Genomic DNA, 12,486 nt, shown 5'->3' on the forward strand with positions numbered 1-12,486 from the left:
GCAGACAACAGCAATAAAGCAGCTGGAGTCAGTGATTCAAGAGGGAGGCAACAGGGGAAAGCAAAATAAGTAAAGGAACTCCAACCTGGAGATAAATTTGAAGAAACCAGAACCCAGCAGAGACAGAGTGGAGCGAGGATGAATGAAAGCGCATAATTGGGCATGCGAGGAATATTAGGGAAAATGTGAATGTGACATGATAACAATGATGTGAGACAGAGTAAAGCAGCAAAGTGACAGGAATTAAAACAGAGTGGAAGAGTAAAATGTGAACAAAGAGACGGAGACACAATTATGGAACAGTAATAATACAGACAATGAGAAATGAGAGAGAAACACACATAGAGAAACCTGCACAGTCAGATAGAAATAAAATTGAATAGTGATAGAAATGTATATAGACGGGAGGAAGCCGAGAGAAACATGCAAAGGCAGAAGAGGCACATCTCAATCAATAATAAACATATATTCATTTGTTTTAATGAGCGCATGACAAATTTGACAGGCCCTAAGTTGTGGTAAATCTGTGACAACCTGTTTGAGGACTTGGAAAAATGAATCATTACTTGTCATCAGTTGCTGCCACCTCCCAGGATTTAATGCCTGTTGAAAATGTCAATATTGGCAAGAAACAAGTGAGACTTCAACAGAGCTTCCTCTGTCACGATTTTATTGAGATATATTAATGGCATTTGATTAATTAATGGTGTTGAACAAGATCATTTGGTTTGAGCTAAAATCTTTCCAGGAATGATGGTGGATACTTTCTTGAGAAGGCGATATTATTTGGCTGATTAGACAATTAACTGCTCCCATGGTGCGCAGATAGAACAACAGTGTCCACAGCCTGTGGCTTCTATTAAACCTAATGGATGGAAAATCACAGGGTGCAAGCCTGGGTGCATCACACAGAATCTGCACAGGATCCTCGCTGGGAGAATTCATTTGCATAACAGGCTCTAGGAAATACTTGGGAATTTATTTTTATAGTCTTGTTTATCCTCAACTTGTTGGTGTGTCAGCAGCAGCTCAGTTGGAAGCACTCTTGTCTCTGGTCATAACAATGTGTGTTCAAGTCCCACTTGAGGACTTGAGTACAAAAACGAAGGTTGCCAGCAGTGCAGTCTTTCGGATCAGCTGTTGGATGTGAAAGATCCCTTGGCACTATTTGAAAATACGCAAGGGTGTTAGCCAATCAACATCACAAAAAACAGATGATCTTGTCATTTGGGAGCCAAGTGACCTCTGTGTTTTCTACATTACACTTCAAAAGTATTCCATTCATTGTAAAGTACTTTAAGACATCTGCTGGTTGTGAAAAGTGCTATATAAATGCAGACTTCTGTTTACTGTTTTGTTAGACTTTGACTATTTCTTCAGGTACTGTTTAAAAATTGTTACTCCCTCACACGTCACTCAAATCTTACTCATGTGACCATGGCTCATGTGTCAGTCTGCACAGTTGGTATTTGTTATTAGAGCACATCGCAGCAGAGAGCTGAGCTTCTTCTAATCTAACATCCGCACATAGAATCAGAGAATCATAGAATCCTACAGTGTAGAAGGAGACCATTCGGCCCATCGAGTCTGCACCGACCACAGTCCCACCCAGGCCCTATCCCTGTAATCCCAGGCATTTACCCTTGCCCCTAAATTGACACTAAGGGGCAATTTAGTATGGCCAATCCACCTAACCTGCACACCTTTGAACTGTGGGAGGAAACCGGAGCACCCAGAGGAAACCCACACAGACACGGGGAGAATGTGCAGACTCCACACAGACAGTGACCCAAGCCGAGAATTGAACCCAGGTCCCTGGCGCTATGAGGCAGCAGTGCTAACCACTGTGCCACCCCCATGTGTCTCCAGAAATCAGGAGAAGGGTCACTAATCAAAGGTCACCAACCCAGGTTCTTTCCTGGCTGAAATTCAACCTATTTGGCACCTGGAAGCTGGTACTATCCTGACCAATGAGACAAACTTGCTGAACAAGTAGGGGAGGATATCATTAGGGCTACAATCAATATCCATTCATAGATTTGCTGATAATACTTACTTTTTAAAATATATTTGATGGCAGGGTTTTCATAGATGTTTGAAATTAGTTTAACTTTAATTACTGAGCCAGCATATACTCCAGGGTCAGTTTAAATTCTTTTCACAGATTAGATATTGTAAGTAGCTGTACGGTTAGACTAAAATCATGCTGTAATTTTGGAACCCAAGGGTTTGTTATGGAATCAGTTGGGATGACAATCCCTCACAGTGCTGTGTGAGTCTCGTTGGAGTGTGCTGGTGCTTAAAGTTATTAATGATTTCAGTCTATTCCACTTAGCTAACAATTTATCATGTAATATAGTTGAATACTAGCCAAGAAGATGAGATAATGGTTTTGTTCTACAAAATGCAGCTGCACAGAATACAGGATGTTCCCCAACTGGTCCCAATATATTGGAATTCTCCTCACGGTGGAACTTTAATCAGTAATTTAATCTTGAAAGTAAGAAATTGAAAGTGTATCTATTTGTAGAACGTAGAATGTAAACTTTAATAGTGAGCTCTACAATTGACCATATGCTTCTTAATAACTTCAGATGAATGATTAAATACTCAGTGGTCACTGAGATTAGGAATTCTTGGTCTGCAATGCACCACACAACATAGGACAGGAACATTTATCTTAACTGTAGCTGTTTTAAAACTTCTGTGGTAAACTTTCATGTGGAAAATGCAATCAAGATTGCACATTTGTCTGCACCACCAGCCTATTCAACAATTTTGTCACCATTATGTTGGGCAGAATAAATCTCTTGAATGGTGAAGGACAGCATATGCCAAAAGCTAAGTTCAAATCTTTTCAAAGATTTACATAGAACAGGTTTAACGGGTGGAAGTGCCATAACAGAATACTGGAGCCATCCGCGTTGGTCTCTCAGGCACGCTTCGCATTGCAATTGCCCCACACTCAGTCATTTTTTTGGGAGAGTGGTGAGTTGCATACTAGTACTTGGACAGGTGGGGCTTAAACATGCCAGTGAGCATGGGGGCTTGAGCGCTGTTTCGCAAAGGCACCCTGATCTCACAGTGCACTGGGAGACCCCCCTCCCTCTCACCACGGACTCTGGGACCCCTCCCACATTGGTGGCATGTTCCCCCACCCCCTCCCCGACACGGGCCGCCGGCATTGAGGCCCTCCCAAAGGATCCCCTGCCTGACCTCCGACGTGCTCCCCATCATGCTCCCCTCCATGCTTCACCCCTGCATAACCCCCCTGCATAGCCCCCACTCAGTCCCCACCCACCTTGGCACTGCCCCTGGCACACTGGCAGTGACCAACTGGCACTGCTAGGATGTCCAATGAGCACTGCCAGTGTGCCAGATGGCACTACCAAGTGGGTGCTGACCGATGTGCACTGCCCGGCTATTCCTCCGACCACCCGGGGGCTTTAATGGCCTCCGAGCCCTGCGACATGGCCATTACACCTGGAGACCAGCAGTGATTCTTGCTGGGCTTGCGCCCGCGCCTGAGGGTCAGAGGATCCCGGGTGCTGGGAGAATCCAGAGTTAAACAGGCTATGCATATTTAAATAGTATTTTAAATATGTTAATCGGCCTCGCTATGACACGATGCTGTAGTCTATATGTTGTGGGGCAGGCTTGATTGACCTGCTGGTCTCTTCCTGCCTTTAATAGGAACATAGGAGCAGGAGTCGGTCATTCAGCCCGTTAAGACTGCTCTGCCATTCAATTAAATCATGGGTGATCATCTACCTCAACACCAGTTTCCCACACTAACACATTATCCCTTATTGTCCATAGTATCCAGAAATGTATCGATTTTTGTCAGGGACATGTACAATGATTGAGTTTCCACAGCCCTCTGGGGTAGGGAATTCCAAAGATCCACCACCCTGTGAGTGGACAAACTCCTCCTCATCTCATCCTTAATCATGGGTGGCACGGTGGCACAGTGGTTAGCACTGCTGCCTCACAGCACCAGGGATTTGGGTTCAATTCCTGTCTGTGTGGAGTTTGCATGTTCTCCCTGTGTCTGCGTGGGTTTCCTCCAGGTGCTCTGGTTTCCTTCCACAGTCCAGAGATGTGTGGGTTAGGTTGATTGACCATGGTAAATTGGACCTTAAAGTCCAAAGATGGTTCAAAGGGGGATTAGCGAGGTAAGTACTTGAGGTTACGGGGTTAAGGCCTGGATAAGATGCTCTGTCGGAGAGTTGGTGCAGACTTTATGGGCCAAGTGTCCTCCCTGTGCATTGTAGTGAATCTATGAGTCTATGAAATGGCCTGCTCCTTATTCTGAGACTGTGTCCCCTGGTTATTTTTTCACCAGCTAGGGGAAACATGTTGGCCTGGGTTCTTTGGCTTTGCCCGCGGCTGGGATTCTCCGGTCTCACTGTTGTGAATGGAGATTTGGCTGAATGCCAAATTCTCCATTCTTGCTGGTAGCAGTGCCGAGCCCACGACATTGGAGAATTCCAGCCCTCACCTACATTGAACCTGCCACAACCTTTAAGGATGTTGTAACTCCAACAAGTCCACCACTTATTCTTCAAAACTTTAGAAAATACAGATCCATTTTCTTCAATCTTGCCACCCCAGGGATTAGTCTGGTGAACATCCATTGCACTCTCTCTATGGCAAGCATAAGCTTGCTTAGATAAGGAGACCAAAACTATTCACAATACTCCAGGTGTAGCCTTACCAAAGCTCTATAAAATTGCAGCAAGACATCTTTACCCCAGCAGTCAAATTCCCTTGTGATGAAGTCCAAAATACCACTGGCCTTCCTAATTGCTTGCTGCACCTACATGCTAGCTTTTATTTTATTTTTATTCATTTACGGGATGCAGTTCAAGAAGGCAGCTCACCACCACCTTCTCAAGGGCAATTATAGGTGGACAATAAATGCTGGCCTAGCCAGCAACACCCACACCCTGTAAATGGAAATGAAATAAAAGCTAGCATGCAGGTGCAAAAAACAATTAGGAAGGCAGTGAGTCATGAACAATAACACCCAGGTTCCTTTGGGCATCAACACTCCCCAGTCTCTCACCACTAAAGAAATATTCACCTTTTTCTGTTGTTTCGACCAAAGTGGATAAGTTCACATTCATTCACATTATATTCCATCTGTCATGTTCTTGCCCACTCACTTAGCCTGTCCACGTCTCTTTGAGGCTTCCCTCCATCCTCCTCACAAGTTACATTCCCACCTAATTTTGCGTCACCAGCAAATTTGGAAATATTATATTTGGTCCCCTTAGCCAAGTCATTTATAAAGATTGTGAACAGTGGTGGCACTAGTACTGATCCTTGCAGTAGTTTACTAGTTTCAGCCTGCCATCCTGGGAATGGTCCATTTATTCCCATTCTCTGTTCTCTGTCCGTTAACTAATTCTCAAATCCGAATCCCATAAAATCTAATTTTCGTTACTAAGTCCCCTACCTGAAAATACAAACACACCACATCCACTGCTTCTCCTTTACCTATGCTACAGGCAATAACTCAAAAAGCTCCAACAGATTTGTCAAAAATGATTTATCTTCTATAAATCCACGTTGACTCTGCCCATTCATATTATTTTCTAATTGTTTAATTATCACATCCTTTAAATATTTTCCCCGCCTCTGCCATCAAACAAACATGTCTTTAGTTCTCTGCTTTCTCTCACACTCTCTTTTTAAGTAGTGGGGTTGCGTTTGCTATTTTCCAACTCTGCAGGAACTTTTCCAGAATCTATCAAGTTTAGAAAGATAACCACTAATGTACTCACTATCTGTATTGCCTCTAGGAAGTGGCGATCATCAGGTCCAGGGCATTTAACAACCTTCAATCCAATTACTTTTCCGAGCACTACATTGCGAATACTAATTTCTTTCAGTTTCTTATTTTCACAAGCCCCTTGGTTCCCTTGTATTTCTCGGACATTTTCTGTATCTTCCTCCATGAAGACAGACACAAAGTAATTATTTAGTTTCTCCACCACGTCCCTATTCTCCATTATAAATTCTCCTATGTCCACCTCTGAATCATCCAGATTAGTCCTTGCTAATCTTTTCCCTTTCATGAACTGAAAAAAGCTTTTACAGTCCATATTTACATTACTCCCGACCTTGCATTCATATTTTCTTTTCCCTTTATCAGTTTCTTGGTCCTTTTTTGTTGGATTCTAAATTGCTCCAAATCCTTGGGCTTACCACTTTTTTGGCAACCTTATCAGCCACTTCCTTTGATCTAATGCAATCTTTAACTTCTTTTGTTAGCCAAGGTTGATTAACCTTTCCTGTTCCATGTGTTTGTATGTTTGCAGAAGTCTGCTCCCCTTTAATGTGACCATTACCTTCAGACACCTTCATAATGTCAGATACTGCACAACTTCAAACTTGAATCATATCATAGAATCCCTACAGTGCAGAAGGAGGCCATTCGGCCCATCGAGTCAGCATTGACTGCAATTCCACCCAGGCCCAATTCCCGTAATCCTACATATTTATTCTGCTAATCCCCTGACACTAGGGTGAATTTAGCATGGCCAATCAACCTAACCCACTCATCTTTGGACTGTGGGAGGAAACCGGAGCACCCGGAGGAAACCCACACAGACACGGGGAGAATGTGCAGAATCCACACAGACAGTGACTCGAGGCCAGAATGTAACATGGATCCATGGTGCTGTGGGGCAGCAGTGCTAACCACTGTGCCATTGTGCCGCCCCTTCTTGCGATTATTTAGGATGAAGAAAAAAATCAGGGGACACAAAATCTGAAGCTTAAAAAAAGCCTGAACTTTATGAACAAGTTGCCTGCACCCTCTGTGCTCTGGCACAGATGAAAGGAAGATGCTTGCTATTATCATCCAATCCACCCTAGATACTGGAGAATTGCAAAGGATAAACCCTTGTTGAAAAAAGGCTTTCAAGATAAACATGGCAACGACAGGCCATTAATTTTCACCTCAATGGGGGTGGGAAGCTTTCAGAAATGATAATCCAGGATAAAATGAACAGTTACTTGGACAAGTGTGGATTAATTAAGGAAAACCAGAATGGATTTGGTACAGGTAAGTTGTGTTCAACTAACTTGATTGAGCTTTTTGATGCGTTAAGAGGGCAATGTGGTGGATATTGAGCCCTTGGACTTTCAAAAAGTGTTTGATAAAGGGACACATAACAGGTTTGCCAGTAAAGTTGAAGTCCATTGAGTAAAGGGCAGGGGTAGCATTGATATAAAATTGGCTAAAATACAGGAAATGGAGAGTGGTGATGAGCAGTTGTTTTTTGGGCCAAAGGAGGATATACAGTAGAGTTCCCCAATAATATTCATTTTTTTTTGTTAGGTCATAATGACTTAGACTTGGTGTCCTGGGCACAATTTCAAAATTTTCAGGTGGCACAAGCTTGGAGGTGTAGTAGGTATCTGTCCATCTCAGGTGATAGTGGTTGGAGCTTGAGGTTTACGCCACATGTGAATTGAATATTGCCTATTGTGACTGTCAAGGCCAACTCATGAGTGGCAGTCCCTTCCAGAGCTGGCACAGATGAAAAGAATTGGCCTGAGGAGATAATGATTTTTTCTTCCACTAGGCTCCCTTTTCCAGAATTAGTAGCTTCTTTTGTCCTCTGTTTTTCCCATGCTCTTCTTAGCTGTTTGAGTCCAGGATTCTGGTCATAGCAAGGACATGCCATATATTAATTCTAATCCCGGTCAACTTGAGGTTTTGCTAGCAGACATCTCTGTATTGCTGACGTGGTCAGCCTGTTGGTTTTGCGGCAATAGCAAGCTCTTCATTCAGCATATTTTTAGGAATGTGTCCATCATCCATTTGGCACGCATGACCCAGCTAATGGAGCCACCGCTGACTCAAGAGGGCAACATGCTTGGGATCCCTGTACACTGGTGTAGTGAGCAGTGGGAGGATGGTGACAACCTTCTAAAGGACACAAGGAGGCTGGTGGACAGGGAGAGCACATGGCAGATTAAATTAACAGAGGAAAGTCTTAATTGATACATTTTGGTAAGAAAAAAGATAAAAGCAATGTAAAATAAAAGATATAATTCTAATGGGGTGCAGGAACAGAAAGATATAGGGGTATATGTGCACAAATCAATGAAGGTGGCAAGGCAGGTTGAGAAAGTGATTAAAAATAAATGAAATCCTGAGCCTTATAAGTAGAGACAAGAGTACAAAAGCAAGAAAGTTATGATGAACCTTTATAAAATATTGGTTTGGCCACAACTCACATGTTGTGCCCAATTATGCAAATCACATTTTGGAAAGGATAAGAAGGCCTGAAAAAAGATGCAGAAAAGATTTACGAGAATGGTTCCAGGGATGAAAGACTTTAGTTATGTGGATAGAATGGAGAACTGGGGTTGTTCTCCTTTCCAGAGAAGGTTGAGAGGAGTATTGATAGTGGTGTTCAAAATCAAGAAAGATTAAGACAGAACAGATGGAGAGAAACAGCTCGCATTGGTGGAAGGCACAGATTTATGGTGATTGGCCAAAAAGCAAAGGTGACAAGGAAAAACAATTTTACGCAGAAAGTGATTATTATGTAATAAGGGTGAAGATCTAAAAAGCCTGAAGGGTGATGACCTCAATCGTGGCTTTCAATTGGATAACTACTTGAAGAAAAATATTTGCAGGGCAGAAGGGAAAGGGCAGGACAGTGAAATCAAAGAGCTGGCATGGATTCAACAAGTTAAATGGCCTGTGCTATAATAATTCTGTGATTTTATAATTCTGTTTTTCTGTGGCAAAGCGATGTAATGGACTGGATTTTCACCAAGTCAGGATGACTTGGAGACCCTTTAAAAATGATGGGCGGATCCTGGCCCCATTCCCAGGGTTTCTGATTTTCAACAGGGCTTTTTAGGTGTGCAGGTTGGTTCAGGTTGCGAGCCTGCATCCTGCATTCCCAAGCTGGCTGACTCCATTGTGGATACAGACATGGCCTAGTCATAGAATCCCTGCAGTGCAGAAGGAGGCTATTCAGCCTATCAAGCCTACACTGACAACAATCGCACCCTGGCCCTATCCCCATAACCCCACATATTTACCCTGCTACTTCCCCAAACAATAAAGGTCATGTTAGCATGGCCAATCAACCTAACCCACACATCTTTTGAGTCCTCCACAATTTTCATGGACTGGGGAGAGTACTTCAAAGTGTGGCTGTTGGCTACACCCCAGGTGTCATGAACCATGGTCTGCATGAGGGAACCCTTTGAAAGGTAAGTTCAAAAGGTTCTCTTGATGCCCACCCCATGTCAACATATTCGCCCAGCCACCACTTTTGGTGTTTCATACCCGCCATGCCAAGCTATACCCCCCAAAGAGCCCTGTAACCCTCATGCCCCATACCAAACTACACTCCCAAACAGCCCCTTTGGCCATTCATGCCCCTATGCCAAGATATGCACTTCAACTAAGCCTATGACCCCTTATGGCTCCATGCCAAGGTATGCTTTTCAAACTGAACCTATGGCCCCTCGTGCTCCCATACGAAGGTATGCTCACAAACAATCCCTATGGTCCCTCTTACCCTCTACTTCAAGATAAGCACCATCCCCCCCCCCCCCCCCCCCAAGTTACCCTTTGGTCCTTCATGCCCCAAATTTCAAGGTATGCCCTCACCCACTCTCTATGGCCCGTCATGCTCCCAATGATTAGGGATGTCCCTCCAAACAACCAGTATGGCTCCTCATTCTTCCCCATGCTAAGCTGTGACATTTCCATGCTCACTCACTCACTATATCCTGTATAGAACTAATGAACTTGATAGTGGCAGTATGGTGTGTAAAAAGCTTTGAGAAAACAGTCATTCATTGATAACGTTCCATTTTCTCAATAAAAGCTCCTTTTAACCACAGCCCAATGAAAGTTTCAGTCATCCAGACCCTTTAAAGTACTAATGGCTGAAACTGCAAACACTTAAACCCTCTTCACCTTGTATAAATAAACATTATGAAATTGGTAAAAGAGATCAGAGGCCAGAGCTATCAATCAAGCAATGTTTCCCTCAGGACTCAAGTGTTTTAATACACTAAGGGATTTCTGGGCTCTCGGCCAAGCATACATAATGAGACTTGGCTGAAAACTCAGAAATGAATTTGGTGATTGAAATACCAATGCCCCAGGTTTAGCTTATATGAGATACATGAAAAATTAAGCATTTTTGGTTGGAGCTTGACTTTTACACAAGATCAACTTCTGCTCAAGGATATATGGTAGTTAATGATAATAGCAGCCTAGCCACTGATGGAATAGGGCAGTGAGTTCAGCTGTCCAATATTCCTTGCATTCCTACCCAATTGCTCACCAAGCCAGGTGAAAATTGGCTCCTCAAGAGATTACTGCTGTCTCCAGAATGAATCAATCCCTTCATGTCTGACTATGTAACTTATTTCTTCTAACACATCCTCGGCTGGAACAAACTACATTAAGGCCAAATACTTTCAATGTAATTGGAGCAGTTAGCAAGATTCCAGCTTAAAAAGAGGGCTCTCAGTACTTTAGCAATACTCAGCCTTCGCATAAAATTCAGACTTTACTTCAATATTGATTAACCATAAAAGTAATTTTATAGAAAGCTGTAGTCATCACATCCCAGACAAACTGGCAATTTGAGTTAGTTTGTCTGTGATATGAGACCTGATTCTGGAATAAACTTGTTCATTTTAAAAACAATTTTCAAATCTATACTGCGGGCGGAATTTTACCAGCACGTCCACCCGAGGTTCGTACGATCCCACCCGAGACCAACGGAGAATGCCATTCTCCGAGCCTCGCCCGTCCCCGGAATCGGGGCGGGTGTGCCAGTAAAATTCTGGCCTATGTCCTGAATCTCAATAAATCCAGTCTTAGCAATGATGGAGCAAGTCACCGCTATTGTAAGGGAATTATCTGCAGCACGTACCTCTCTAGCAATTTCAAATAATTGGCACCTGTTAAAGCAGAGAGAATTTCTCTGAATTGTTCATGTCTTTTAGAAGAAATCTACTTTTGAAATCAGAAGCTTTAAGCATATCTAGGTGAGCTGCTATACAGGTGAGATATACAGTAAAGGTTACATCGACTCTTCCAGTAAAGGCTTTAGGCCCAACCTCAAGTGAAGTAATCTCCAATTCCATCAAAGTGGTTCACGTCTGCAGACCAAGGCCTTTCAAACTCACAAAACATTTTCAGCCGAAGGACTCAAGAGTGGAAGCAACAGTCTCTGAATCCCAGTGTGTCGAATCTTCTTATGAGTGGCAATCACCGCTGGTTTGCCACTCTGCTCCTTTTTTTTGCGCAGCATGGAACTCCACATTTCTGGCCCAAAGTTCTGAACTGGGCCTCTTCAATTCTCAGAGTCCTTCTTCGTAACATAGAATCATCAGAAGAAGACGAGCCATGCCAACTTTTTATGGGACTAGTATTCGGTAACTCTTCATTCACTAACACATTGAAAAGCTTTGGGATATTTGAATAAAGCTTTTCAGTGTGTTAGTGAATGACTGTGAGGTAAGTGGGTAAGTGGGCAGGGAGAATAGGGTGGGTAGAGTGCTGGGTGGCAGGTGACAAAATCAATAGCCACTTATACAAGTACAGGATAATTAAGGAAAGCCAGTATGGATTCATTTAAGGGAAAATCATGTTTAACTAACTTGCTGGAGTTTTTTGAGGAAGTAAAAGAGAAGTTTGATAAGGGCAATGCTGCTGACGTGGTGTACATGGGTTTTCAAAAGGCATTTAATTTGGTGCCACACAACAGACAAAATTCCAGCGCATGGAATAAAAAAAGTAGGCACTTGGAGTTACAAATTGGCTGAGTGACAGGAAACTCAAGAGTGGTGATAAATGGTTGTTTCAGATTGGAGGAAGGTTTGTAGTGGAGTTCCCCAAGAGTCAGTGTTGTTACCATTGCTCTTCCTGGTATTTATTAATGATGTAGACTGTGATGTTCAAGGCATGATTTTAAAATTTGCAGCTGATACAAAGATTGGAAATGTTGTCAGCTGTAATGATAGTCTTGAACTTCAAGAGGACAGAGGCATTTTGGTAGATTGGGCAGTGGCAGCTGAAGTTAAATGCAGAGAAGTGAGAAGTAATTCATTTTGGCAGGAAGAATATGGAGAGAAAGTCTAAAATAAAGGGATAAAATGCTGAAGGAGTTGCAGGAACAGAGGGACCTCGGTGTATATGTACATAATCCATTGACATTAGCTGGGCATGTTGGGAGGGCAGTTAATAAAGCATATAGTATCAGGCTTTATTAATAGGGGCACTGAGTTAAAGAGTAAGGATGTCATGTTGACACTAGTTAGGCCTCATTTGGAGTACTGCATCCAGTTCTGGATGCAATACTTGATGGAGGATGTGAAAGCATTGTAGAGAGTACAGAGGAGATTCCAGGAATAAAGAACTGTGGCTATGAGGATAGATTGGAGAGGTTGGGACTGTTTATCTTGGAGAAAAGAACAAAGAAC

At 42.9% G+C, this 12,486-nt stretch overlaps 1 protein-coding gene across 1 annotated transcript in view; it reads right to left on the reverse strand.

The window, feature by feature from the left end:
• Positions 1-12,486, reverse strand: part of grin2aa (glutamate receptor, ionotropic, N-methyl D-aspartate 2A, a) — a 327,307-nt gene that overhangs the window by 49,832 nt on the left and 264,989 nt on the right. The gene's annotated exons all lie outside the window — the stretch shown is intronic.

Source organism: Mustelus asterias, chromosome 23, assembly GCF_964213995.1.
Source record: "Mustelus asterias chromosome 23, sMusAst1.hap1.1, whole genome shotgun sequence".
NCBI lineage: Eukaryota > Metazoa > Chordata > Chondrichthyes > Carcharhiniformes > Triakidae > Mustelus > Mustelus asterias.